We start from the raw sequence: 11,008 nt of genomic DNA, 5'->3' as shown, positions 1-11,008 counted from the left end.
CGGGGTGTAAATGTGTCGTGGCGGGTCCCCAGCTCAGTGCTGGGCAGGTCACTCCGAAATCCCTGTTCCTGCAGCCCTGGGTGGGCTGGCAGGATGAAGTGCTCAGGGGAAAGCACAGCTGGGCACACCGGGACCTGCATCGCGCCCACGGCAAAGTGCCTCCTGCCTGGGACACCAACACCACTAAGGTCCTTCGGTGTGGTGGGGCACATCCCTGCCTCAGGAAAGAGTAGGTTTAGATCAGCTATAAGGAAGAAATTCTTCACTCAGAGGGTGATGAGGCACTGGCACAGGCTGCCCAGAGAAGCTGTGGCTGCCCCATCCCTGGAGGTGCTCAAGGCCAGGCTGGATGGGGCTTTGGGCAACCTGGGCTGGTGGGAGGTGTCCCTGCCCATGGCAGGGGGGTGTCATCAGATGATCTTTAAGGTCCCTTCCAACCCAAACCACTCTACGATTCTATGAATGGGAGATGTGGTCCTCCTTCCACACCCCACCTGCATCTGCTGCTTGCAGAAGAGACATTTGCTTTCCTGATTTTTCTCCCTGATTTCATAGGAGCCCACATCCCTGGGCATGGAGGCTTACCAAGCTGGGGAAACCTGTATGCTGCCATAGCTGGGGGGTGTGGTGGCTGTGGGGGATCACTGCAGATGGTCCAGGAAGCCCACGCTGTCCCCCACCTCAATGTGGAGCATCTTCTACATCCACCTAGGGGAAATCTTGGCTGAAGCAGCTGCCCTGCAGGCAGAAAATCAAAATATAGACCTCTTGCAGAGGCTGACCTCACCGCTGGATTACTAAGGTCACCTCCTTCCTCTCCTGGGAAGCTGCTGTGGGGCAGCCAGCAGACTCAGCACCTGGTTACTGCACCTGAGATGAGTTCTGGTTTATGTACAGCCATGGTCTAATGCAAAGTGCCAAAGACGGTACAGAGACATAAAGCTGAGCGTGAGCCATGAGCTTGCATGGTGTTGCTGGAGCTCTCCCCTTCAGCCTGGCTGCTGACACCCACACTCAGTTTCAGGAGGGTAAAGGGGGGAGAGCCATGGAAACCCGGTGTGGGGGCATCCCGTGGTGGAAGACGTAGCTGAGGACTGATGTTTGTGCTCGAAGGAAGCTCTGGGCTGAGCAGGCATGGTGTCAAACTGCAGATCCTTCTTCTGGTCTGTGCCACTTTGGCATCCCACCCTCTGGGGCTGCTGCTTTCATCTCTGGGACTGCCTCCCCAAAAACGAGCACGGTAGCAGGAAAAGAAAATCCACCCCCATGATATCTGCCAAAACAGGAAGCAGAAGCAGGGGGGACACTCAGACCCATGATCTCTGGTCACTGGGAAGCACTGATTCATCTCAGGGCAGCCTGCGGGCTGTGCTGCCACAGGGACCCCTCAGAAATTGCCTGAGCCTGGGTCACCTGCCTGGCAGTCTGTGGCATCGCCATGGGACCAAAACACAGGCTTGCGTGTCAGATTGAAAATCATGGGAAGGATGAAATGGTGCAAGACTTGGTCCTGAAGAGCAGTGACTGTGTGTGTCCGATGGCAATGTGCTGTTACAGCTGGTTTTCAGGGCAGCACGGTGCAGCTGGAGGCAAGCTTGGTGCTGTACCTGCTGACCTTTCTGTGCAGGAGGCCAGAGGATGTGGTTCCTGGGGGCTACACAAACCCCTGGCTCGGGGCACGGCCATGCCGGTGGTGCTCCTGGCTGTCTGCAGGCGGAGGATGCTCTTCTGGACACGGTGGGACCCCAGGGCTGCGTTGCTTCCCCTGCCCTTGGTTGTGTGATCTTTGCAGGACACACAGGTGTCTGTCCCCAGGTACGCAGCAGATTTGCAGTGGGGACTCAGTGACATGTCCCAGGCCTGCTAAAACTTCTCTTTAAATATCTAGGGAGTCCCTGTAGCTCAGAAGCTTCCCTACTGGCTTCCGAGACCAGCGTCTCACCCTCAGCTTAACATAGGAGACTCCTGCAGCGAGCAACATGGGACAGACCAAGGGAGTCTGACGCTCAGCTTGTGTTACCAAATGTAGCTGCTGCAAATCTGCAGGCATCCTTGGTTTTCTTGGATAGATGTCTGTACAGAACAATTTATGTGAGCTACAAAGTAGATTCACATCATGGGGTCTGTTGCTGGGCCTCATCTTTCGCTACTGTAAATTAACTTCAGTGGGGCCAGGGTTATTCTGCCAGCATGCAGGGGAACAGGAAGCATCTTGTAATTGGGCCTTAAATTAACAACTCGGAGCTTAGGTGTCATCCTTCAGATGCTGCATTTACCCGAAACAAATCTATCACTTCAACCCCCTGCTGATCAGCAGGATCATTGCGTTGCTTGTCTGTGTAGTCTGCTCCCCGAGACGGGCATCATGTATTGATGTATATGAAGCTGTCTAGTGGCTAACCAAGTTATTCCAGGCTGCATATATTTTGGTACTGCATGGAAATTTTTATGTGTTCTGTAACTACTACTCAGAATGCACTGCATAGGGCTACACTTTCTGTATTTACAGTTTGTGCTATCAAAGAAGTTATGTTAAATCTATGGTTCTGAGAATTCCCGGCTTTTGCAGTTTCTTTGTTAATATGCATGACAAATTTGTCAGCTGTAACCTGTTCTTAAAAGCAAGAGCTGCTTCAGAGATTTGTAATTTCATTTTGCAGTTGCTTCCACAAGTTTGAACAGCAAACTCACATGGGATCATTCACCTCTTCCCTGTTGAGCATTGAAGCCTTTCTTACTAGCAATCCTAACACCCAGATTTAGATGCACAGAAGACTACAAAAGGGATGTCTCTACCACAAAAATAAAAATGCTGTGAATCCTTTGCACTAGAGAATGAATAATTTGTTCTGCCTATGAAAATGAAGAGAATATAAACAAGAAGTATTCATGAGGACATTATTCTGAAGAGAAGTTTGAATTTCCTCTTTCTGCATGCTGGAAAGCCAATATCCTTCTCTGTCAGCTAAAGGTGTGTCAAGAAGCAGATCATTACAAGGGTAAAGGTTTCCTTCCTGGAACCTGCCAATTCAATACATTTATACAGTGAATGGTATTGGAGAGTTTTGTTCAAGCTTGTTTTAATTACTTTTATTACCATACAGGGAAACTATTAATTTCCCTTTGGGATTTTCCATCAGCTGAGCTAATTTGTCCTAAGTAAATCCAGCTGTGCATGCTTCAATATTAAGGCAGCAAGAGGGCTGGGTACAGGTGGTTGGCAGTGGCCTTGGGGGAGAATGGGCATCACCTGGGCAAGTCAGAAATGCCTCTTCTGGTTCTGCAACCTGCTGGGATATTTTGATAGAAGTGGTGCGTATGCAGACAGGGTTAATAAGAGAGAATTTGGGATGCTTGTTAAAATGTGGGGTGAAAAGCCAGGAGTTCACACTAGCCATCTCTCTCCAGCTCAGTTCAGGAGTTCATGTGGCTTGGGATCAGCAAAGGGCTGAAAGTCTGAATTCTGAAGACTTGCTTGGATCTGGAGCCCCAGCTCCTTGTCCTGAGTGGAGGGACATGGGGGGTCAGCAAGCTCTGCAGGCGCCTTTTTGGCTCCAAAGGCAGCATCTGCTCAACATTTGAGGCAAAGCAGCTGGTAACCAGAGGGAGGTCTGGAGGAGATTGTTCCAGCTCTCAAGATTGATGTGTATTTTAACTTAGACCACTCAGATAATAAAAGGATTGCTTGGATGATGTTCTCACCAAAATATGTTGCTTCTGATTGACTGGAGTGCCTTTGCTTCCAGTCCTGATGACTGCAAGTAATGTAAACGAGCTTTCTTTCTCCATCAGCAACCAAGCTCAGAAGATCTGTGGTGATATGCCCAAATATCAGTTGGAGCACAGCGACATGGAGGTTGTGGGGGTAGGAGTGGAGCAAAGGAACTGAGAGGTGAGGGTTACAAAGTAGATTGTTTCAGACTACTAACTACTGTGAGAAAATGTCCTGTGGTAGGTGATGATGCTTCCTGTAAAAGACATAAGCATTGGTAAGCAAAGCCCAGGACTTCTCCTTCTAGACAAATACATGAAATTACTGGGATGAAGTTTTCCTTCCTCTTGGGGCTCCTCTGTGTGTCAGTGAACTGAGAGCCTCCTTGGCTGCAGCTATCTGGACACCTAGATGTGCTAGGGGCCAGCTTCCGTCAGTGAAGAGTACCCCCTGGTGAGGGGTGTCCTGCTGGACCACCAGCCTGAAGTCTTTCAGGCTGACAAGACTGTTTGCTGACAGTTTGAGGACACTGTCTAACCATGGCAGCTGTGGGAAAGGGGTTTGCACAGCAAGCAGAAGTCAGTAGTAAGTTCACCTCAGTATTTAGAGAAACATCTAGTTTTTTTCTTAAGTTCTTGTGTGAGATAGTAGGATGTAACCTCATTTTTCCTCTTATTTCATGAATTACTTCCCTGGCCTAACCTTGTTTTCATTTGCGTCCTGCAGCCCTTGAAAGCTAGGCGTTTGCAATGAGTTGTTTGTCCATAGACAAGTGCTAAGATATATCAATTTTAAGTATGACACTTCTCTTTCAAAACTATCACAGAAACACATTAAGGGGTGGACTCCTAACTTTAAAGCCTGCTTGTGGCCTTCTCTGAACTCCTTGTGTGGGTTATATTTTGCAGTAGACAAGAAGCAGACTCTTCCCTTACAGCTGTGATAGCTCAGCCTGAGATTAAAGGGAACCATGGAGTTGGCTAATCCCAGTAACATCTTACTGTTAAAAGGTATCACCTGAACTCAACACCTGATTTTTTAAAGTAGTTTTGCAGTATTGAAGGACTATGATTTAGCAGCTACAAAGGTGTGACCCCCTTTTGAGAGCATTGTAACCACTGACACAAGCCTCACAAGTTGGTAGTTCTGCTGTCTCCAGCCACATTTGAATTGAATCAGCTGTACAGAGCTTTCCTGATTTTGGTTTCTACTGGCATCAAAAATCCTATGTGTCTGAGTCATGGACCAGGAATTTGAATCTGACAGGAATGCCCTAAATCTCTGTTGAAGGAGGGGCTTACATGCAGTGTGGTCTGCATCCCCACCCTGATATTTCTGCTTGAGGAGCGGTCTGTAGCTGAGGCCAATGACACCTCGGCTGTGATATTTCTGGCAGGGGAGGCATTCATGTCCGAGGCTGCCCTGAGACCACCCCGATGTTTGTGGGGGGCAGGTGTGCATTTCTGGGGTTGTCCTGCCTCCCTGCCCTGATGGGGCTGCAGGAGGGGTCCGTGCTTGAGGTTTCAGGGCCCAGCTGTCCCTGACATGCCCACAGCAGTGTGCTGGAGCAGGGCCTGCTCACCATGACATCCCTGCCAGCCACATGGTCCCTGCCTGTGTCCCCTCGGCCTGGGACAAATGCAAATCCCCATGCAAGGAGCTGCTGTCAGACCGCCTGGCACCCTTATTGCGTGCTGTGGTGACCTGGCGAGCAGCAGCGGGCAGTGAGGAAGGGTGTAGCTCCTTCCCTTCACCAGCGTGAAGGCTGAAGGAAACTGGAAGTGCCTTTCACTGTTGTGAAAGCCCAGTCATCTCCGCACAGAAAGGGAACATGGGTTTCCTGCTGCCCAGCACCACTCAGGGATGTATGGCATACTGTGGGGCACAGCCACAAGTTCATGTCTGTGATGGGCTCAGTGAGGGGCTTGCAGGAGCCTGGGATCACCTCTGCTGCTACCACAGAGAGGATGGGACACACTGCTGCTTTGGGGAAGCCTCAGGTCCTCTGAGAGAAAAGCACTGTGTTTTTTATCACCCCATTTTTAAGGTACTTCAGCACTTTCTACCCCATAGTTCTTTATTATTATTTCAGCACTTCCTCTTTATGTCACACTGCTTCTCTATCAACGCCTTCTGAATGCCCACGGTGAACGCAGGCAGCAGCATAACATGGCAATCAGCCCTCAGATGATGTGTGTGTGCTTGCAAGATGCACGTTGTTTTCCTCACCAGCAGTGCCAAAACCCCTCTGCAGCAGCCAGGGCTCCTTCAGCCGTGCCAGTGGAGCTGCTGGAGTACCTGCTGCTGGTGGCTGTGGGGGGGAAATGCTTCCACTCATGTCGAAATTTATCCTCACAGGCACTCAGCCCCTTGCTCCTCCCCAGATGCTGAGGGCTGTGCCTAATTTTAGGTCGGAGAATGGACGCTGATCCCAAAGGGCGCTGGGTGGCACCAGATTCTGCCTGGCCACCCCAGTGGTGGCAGCACCGTGTTTGGGCCTGGTAGGACTGAGCAGGGTGTCCCCAGCCCAGCTGCCTGTCCGCCCCATCACTTGCTGCCTTAGGTCCTCTTTTTGCACAAAGTCACCCCAAGGGGGAAAGTACAGGGTGGGAAACACGTGAGAAACTGCAAAACAGTACCTCTTTTTGAGGTCTTGAAGGGAAGACATCAAGGAGTTCTTCTGTTTTAGGTTTCCTGTCGTGTACCCAAAGCTTGCCTGTTTCTATTCCCAGGCCCTCTCCTGCTGGGATCTCCTCTCATGTCCAAGCCAATTCAGGCTTGGCAAGTGCCACAGCGGGAAGTTTCCAGGGGAAATCCAAATGGCTGTGAGGACTCAGCAGCTGGCATATCAAACCCTCTGAGTCAGTGAGGAATAAATCCTGCACTGTTGAAATCGACAGTTTTTGCTACCCAGTTTACTGGCAGGAAGGCTCTTCATCTCTTCATAATTGCAGGCATATTCCTGAGTGGGGTCTGCACATCTCCTGAGGACTGAAATTCCCAACGACCTTTCAAAACATACTCCTGTTTCCTCAGCAAACATCTAAAGAACACTGCTAGATCTTCAGGATGATAATGGTTTTCTTCACCCCCACGTGCTTGGAGGAGCCCGTGCTGCTGCAGTGGGTAGGGTGCTTTGTGCATATTTGCTCTTGTGGGAGTTGTCCCAAGTAGTGCAGAGGCCAGATCTGGACTTTTCCTAAACCACCTTGGCATTAGCTGGGGTTGTCATAGTACTTCTAACGCTCCCCAGTGCAATAAGATTAGCAAACATTAGAGAAGGATAAGGAAAATAATATTCCAATGCCTACACAAGAGCAGTATTTTGGATGCAATATTGAGGTGTATCCTCCATGTGTGCACTTTTAACTCTTTCAGGCTTCTGTCTGCACTATGAAGAAGGAGCTTCACTCATGGGAGCTTAATAGGGCTGTTACTTATAGTGTTAAAGAAACATTTAATTTTTTATATTGTTTTTATTTTTTTTTACTATGGAAAAGAATATTCCTGAGAGGATTCTGCTCGGTACCTCCCATGCAAGCATTTTCCCAGAAAGAGAGCTGTAAAAGCAACAATGTGATTAATTTTTTCGTGTCGTGACTAAAACAATGGAATTTGAATCTATATACTGTGGCCCAAGGCTAACTGATTGTGGTGAAATAGCAGCTGTCATCTGTAATGGGTTGCAAATAACTCTGGCAAACTGAATGACATTGTTGTGAGTTTTGCTGCCTATCTGTAAACAGTTTTGTTAACTCAAGATTTTTCTCCTGCTATAGAAGTTTAATAGAGCAAAACTAGTTTAATAGAGCAACACCTATTCAAGTATTCTGGCCCTGTTGTGAGCAAAACAAGTCTTTTTCTTTTTTCTTTTTCTTTTTCTTTTTAAAATTTTTTTTTCCTTTAATTACTCTGCTCAAGAAACACAACCTTGAGTTGTTTCAGTATTTAATCACTCGTAAAAGTCATTTACGTGGAAATCAGGAACACCAGAACTGAGGGTCAGGGCCAAAAGCTGAGGGTTCAAATTCAAAGAGGAGAGGCAAGCAGCAGCCTCCTCCCCCTGAAACACCATGGTGGGACTGTGCAGTGGGGGCTATGTCACCATGGTAGTGAATAAATGAGCAAAAGTAACTTGGTTTAAAATAAAATAAAATAAAATAAATTTATTTTCCCTGAGTAAAACAGCTGCAGGGATGTAATGCCACCAGGCTGTGCATCCACTTGTAGGACTGGGGTAGCTGCAGGCTTCCAAATCTGTAGGAGCTGTTGCTTCTTGATGGAGTTTGCTGGGGAAAAAAATAAAATACTTTTTATAGCAGACAAATTGAGCCTGGCCTTTGGACTGTTCCTGCTCCCCGTGCGTCTTGCTGAAGGCAGCACACGCATCATCCTGTCTTTGTTTCGCAGGGTGACTAACAGCTGCTTAGCAAGAGCACTGCATGGATTCAGCCTTGAGATCACTGAGGGAAAGAGGCATCGAGGGCTTTTGCTCGTGCTTTGAAGGGCCCAAGGCCTGTTGGTTTGAAGGGCTCTCCGGATGAAAGCGCGTGTAAGGTGTTCTTGCACTGTACTCAGGGAAGCGGATGGTCTGTATGTGTAAGTGACGTGCTTTTGGAGACAAAAGCCATGTATTTTTTTGGCCTTGCTCCTCCTAATGATGATTAATTCCATGAAATCTGCTCAGGCACCTTCTGTTCACAACACAGGTCCTCCAGGAAGTATTTTTTTACCAGGTTTTGGAAAAATTATTATGGATGTCATGAGCTTCCTCCCTCGGAGATGATCCCTGTCGTTTTGTCCCTTGCTCAGGATGCCAGACTGTTCTGGCAACTTTGTTTTTCCTTAGATTACCCATGATAAACTTCAGCAGAAAAAACTGCTTGATACATGCATGTGAGAGGCCTTGCTCTTGTTCACCATGTGCTACGACCCACGATGAGGCCACACCTCGAGCACTGTGTTCAGCTTTGGGCCCTCACTACAAGAAGGACATTGAGGCCCGGGAGCATGCCAAGAGCAGGGCTACGAAGCTGGTGAAGGGCCTGGACCACAAGTTCTGTGAGGAGTGGCTGAGGGAACTGGGATTGTTTAGTCTGGAGAAGAGGAGGCCCAAGGCCATGAAGACCTTACCGTACTTCATGATTGCCTTAAAGGAGGCTATAGCAAGGTGGGGATGGGGCTCGTCTCTCAGAAATCTGCCTCGACGGCTGCTAAGTGCCACCAGTTCCAGTGATGCCACACTGGCCTCAGCCTCTCAGCAGCGCTTTTGGTGCCTCTAACTGGATCTCCTTTGCTGTAGCACAAAGTCCTTTCTCCACGTCTGATCCCCACAGAAAATGGAGGGAGCTTCTTCCTTCCCTTTTGCTGTCATTTTTTTAACTGATTGGAAGATTGTTTGTCCTCTGCCTTTCCTGAAAGCACTTTTTTAGTCCATAGACTGATGAAAGTTGAAGTCCCCTGCTCTACGAGCATTAAGCAACCCTGTGTTTCCCTGCAGATGCAGTTCTCTTGGCTTTCTGCTCATGACCAGCATTTTTCTCCCAGCCAAAGCCCTTCCAGGGGCTGTGAGCAGCCGGGGGATGGCTCGGCAGGTCACATAAATACCCTTTTCTGCCTTCAGGCTTGATTTGCTCTATCTGTAATTGTGTAATGCTGTTCACACAAAGGCAGTTCTTTCTCCCTCCATGCCAGTCTCCCTGCAGTCCTGGGAACCCAGGCATGACCCCTCATCCTGTGATGGAGCTCATGGCAGCTGCCCACCCCCAGAGAACTGACATGTACCCAGGTGGTGAAATACTACACCGGATTTTTTTATTTTTTTCTGGGGGTTTCCTGCTTTTGTTCTTTTAATTCATTTTCTGAGACAGCACATTTGAATGAATTCACATGAATTTATGAATATAAACATCCAGTGCTGCACTGGAAGCATATCAGAGGGTACTTGCAGTGCTCTCTTCAACAGAGTTTAATACAGGGCATCAAAGTTCACGTTTGTTCAGTATCCTTCGGCAAGTAGTCACAGTCATGTGGCCATAGGATTAGAGGATTTTTTTTCTTTATGAATTTTTGTCATTCCTTAAAACATAACTCATTTTTACCACACATTGGTTTACATCAGTCTTGACTTTTTCCCAATACTGTCTCGTACTTTAAATGCTACAGCAATCTGACTGATCTCTGGTACTTTTGGGGGGAGAGGTGGGCCAGCCCCAGCGTTAATTTTGTGTCATCATTAGCAGCATTGCCTGAAAATGTCCTGAGGAATGGAAGTGCACAGTGGTGCTGAGCAGGGTGCTGCTGAACCTGCTCAGACTGTGTTGTTAGTCACACCAGTACACGGGGGACCCAAGTGACTGGCTTAGCAGCAGTGAATCCATCCATGACAAGATTTCCTGGAGAAATTTGCAAAACATACAAGATAAATATTTGCCAAACACCAGCGCTTTGGAGAACCGAGATACAGAATTTCCAAAGTCATTAAGTCTAAAACTGATACAACTTTACTTTTCACTTACCCCTGAGACAAGTGACTTTCTTCCCAGTCATGCTTGCTGGGAGGTGTTGGGTCCCATTTCCCTGCATGTGGAGGGGTAATCCACCTCTTAGTGCTCATCCTGAATATATTAACCCAGCTGAGCTCCTTGCTAAAAGGCACCACCACGCTGCAGGGAGCTAAACATCACGGTGCTGCTGCACCGAAGGGCATTGCTGGAATATGTTGAGGCGTTGCCTTTCACCGTGTTATCTTGGTTTATTCCCTCCTTGCTTGGCAGGAGCCGTACTTTCCCAGCCTGGCCTTGCAGAGGCTGGCCTGTGACAAGCCACAGCCTGATGGCCACCCTGGCTGCTGGCTCTGGTGCCCAGGACAGAGAGGACTGAAGGCACTGCTTTTCACCCCAAACCAGAAACAAACAGTATTACAAAAGAGCTCCCAAACAAAGATATTTGTCACCACCCACACAGGGCTGTGAGTGTGCCAGATCTCTGCCTGAAATGCTGCATGAGATCCTGAGAAGCTAAACCTGGACAGAGATTGTCTCTTCTGATGCTTTTGAGGAAGACTTTTTCACCTTGGGCACATGCAGGGCTGGAGCGAGCCATGTCTCCTGGGGCAGGGAATGCAGCTGCCTACTGGGGTGAGGAGAGAACTGATGGGGAAAACACAGGGCAACCACAAACAGAGGGAGTGAGCAGGGTAACAACTGAGCTCCTCGGCATTTTCATACAAGAGCAATGTATTTCGTAATAAAAGCTCCAGGAGGCCTTTCTTCTGTTTTATTGGAATGTGAAATA

General features: G+C 48.4%; 1 long non-coding RNA gene across 4 annotated transcripts; it reads left to right on the top strand.

Moving 5' to 3' along the window:
• LOC311437942 lies at nt 1-10,838 on the top strand. 4 transcript variants are annotated; one of them, XR_014693847.1, is made up of 4 exons: nt 1-3,312; nt 3,793-3,892; nt 6,445-6,838; nt 8,123-10,838. It is a non-coding gene; the product is annotated as an uncharacterized lncRNA (long non-coding RNA). The 4 variants fall into 4 exon arrangements; XR_014693848.1 differs by lacking the exon at nt 8,123-10,838 and adding an exon at nt 7,091-7,540; XR_014693849.1 differs by lacking the exon at nt 8,123-10,838 and adding an exon at nt 4,621-4,722 and having other exon boundaries at nt 6,445-7,540.
• The last annotated feature ends 170 nt before the right edge of the window (nt 10,839-11,008 follow it).

The sequence above is a fragment of the Aythya ferina genome, assembly GCF_964211825.1.
Source record: "Aythya ferina genome assembly, chromosome: 5".
Classification (NCBI taxonomy): domain Eukaryota; kingdom Metazoa; phylum Chordata; class Aves; order Anseriformes; family Anatidae; genus Aythya; species Aythya ferina.
This window is presented reverse-complemented; position numbering and strand designations above follow the sequence as displayed.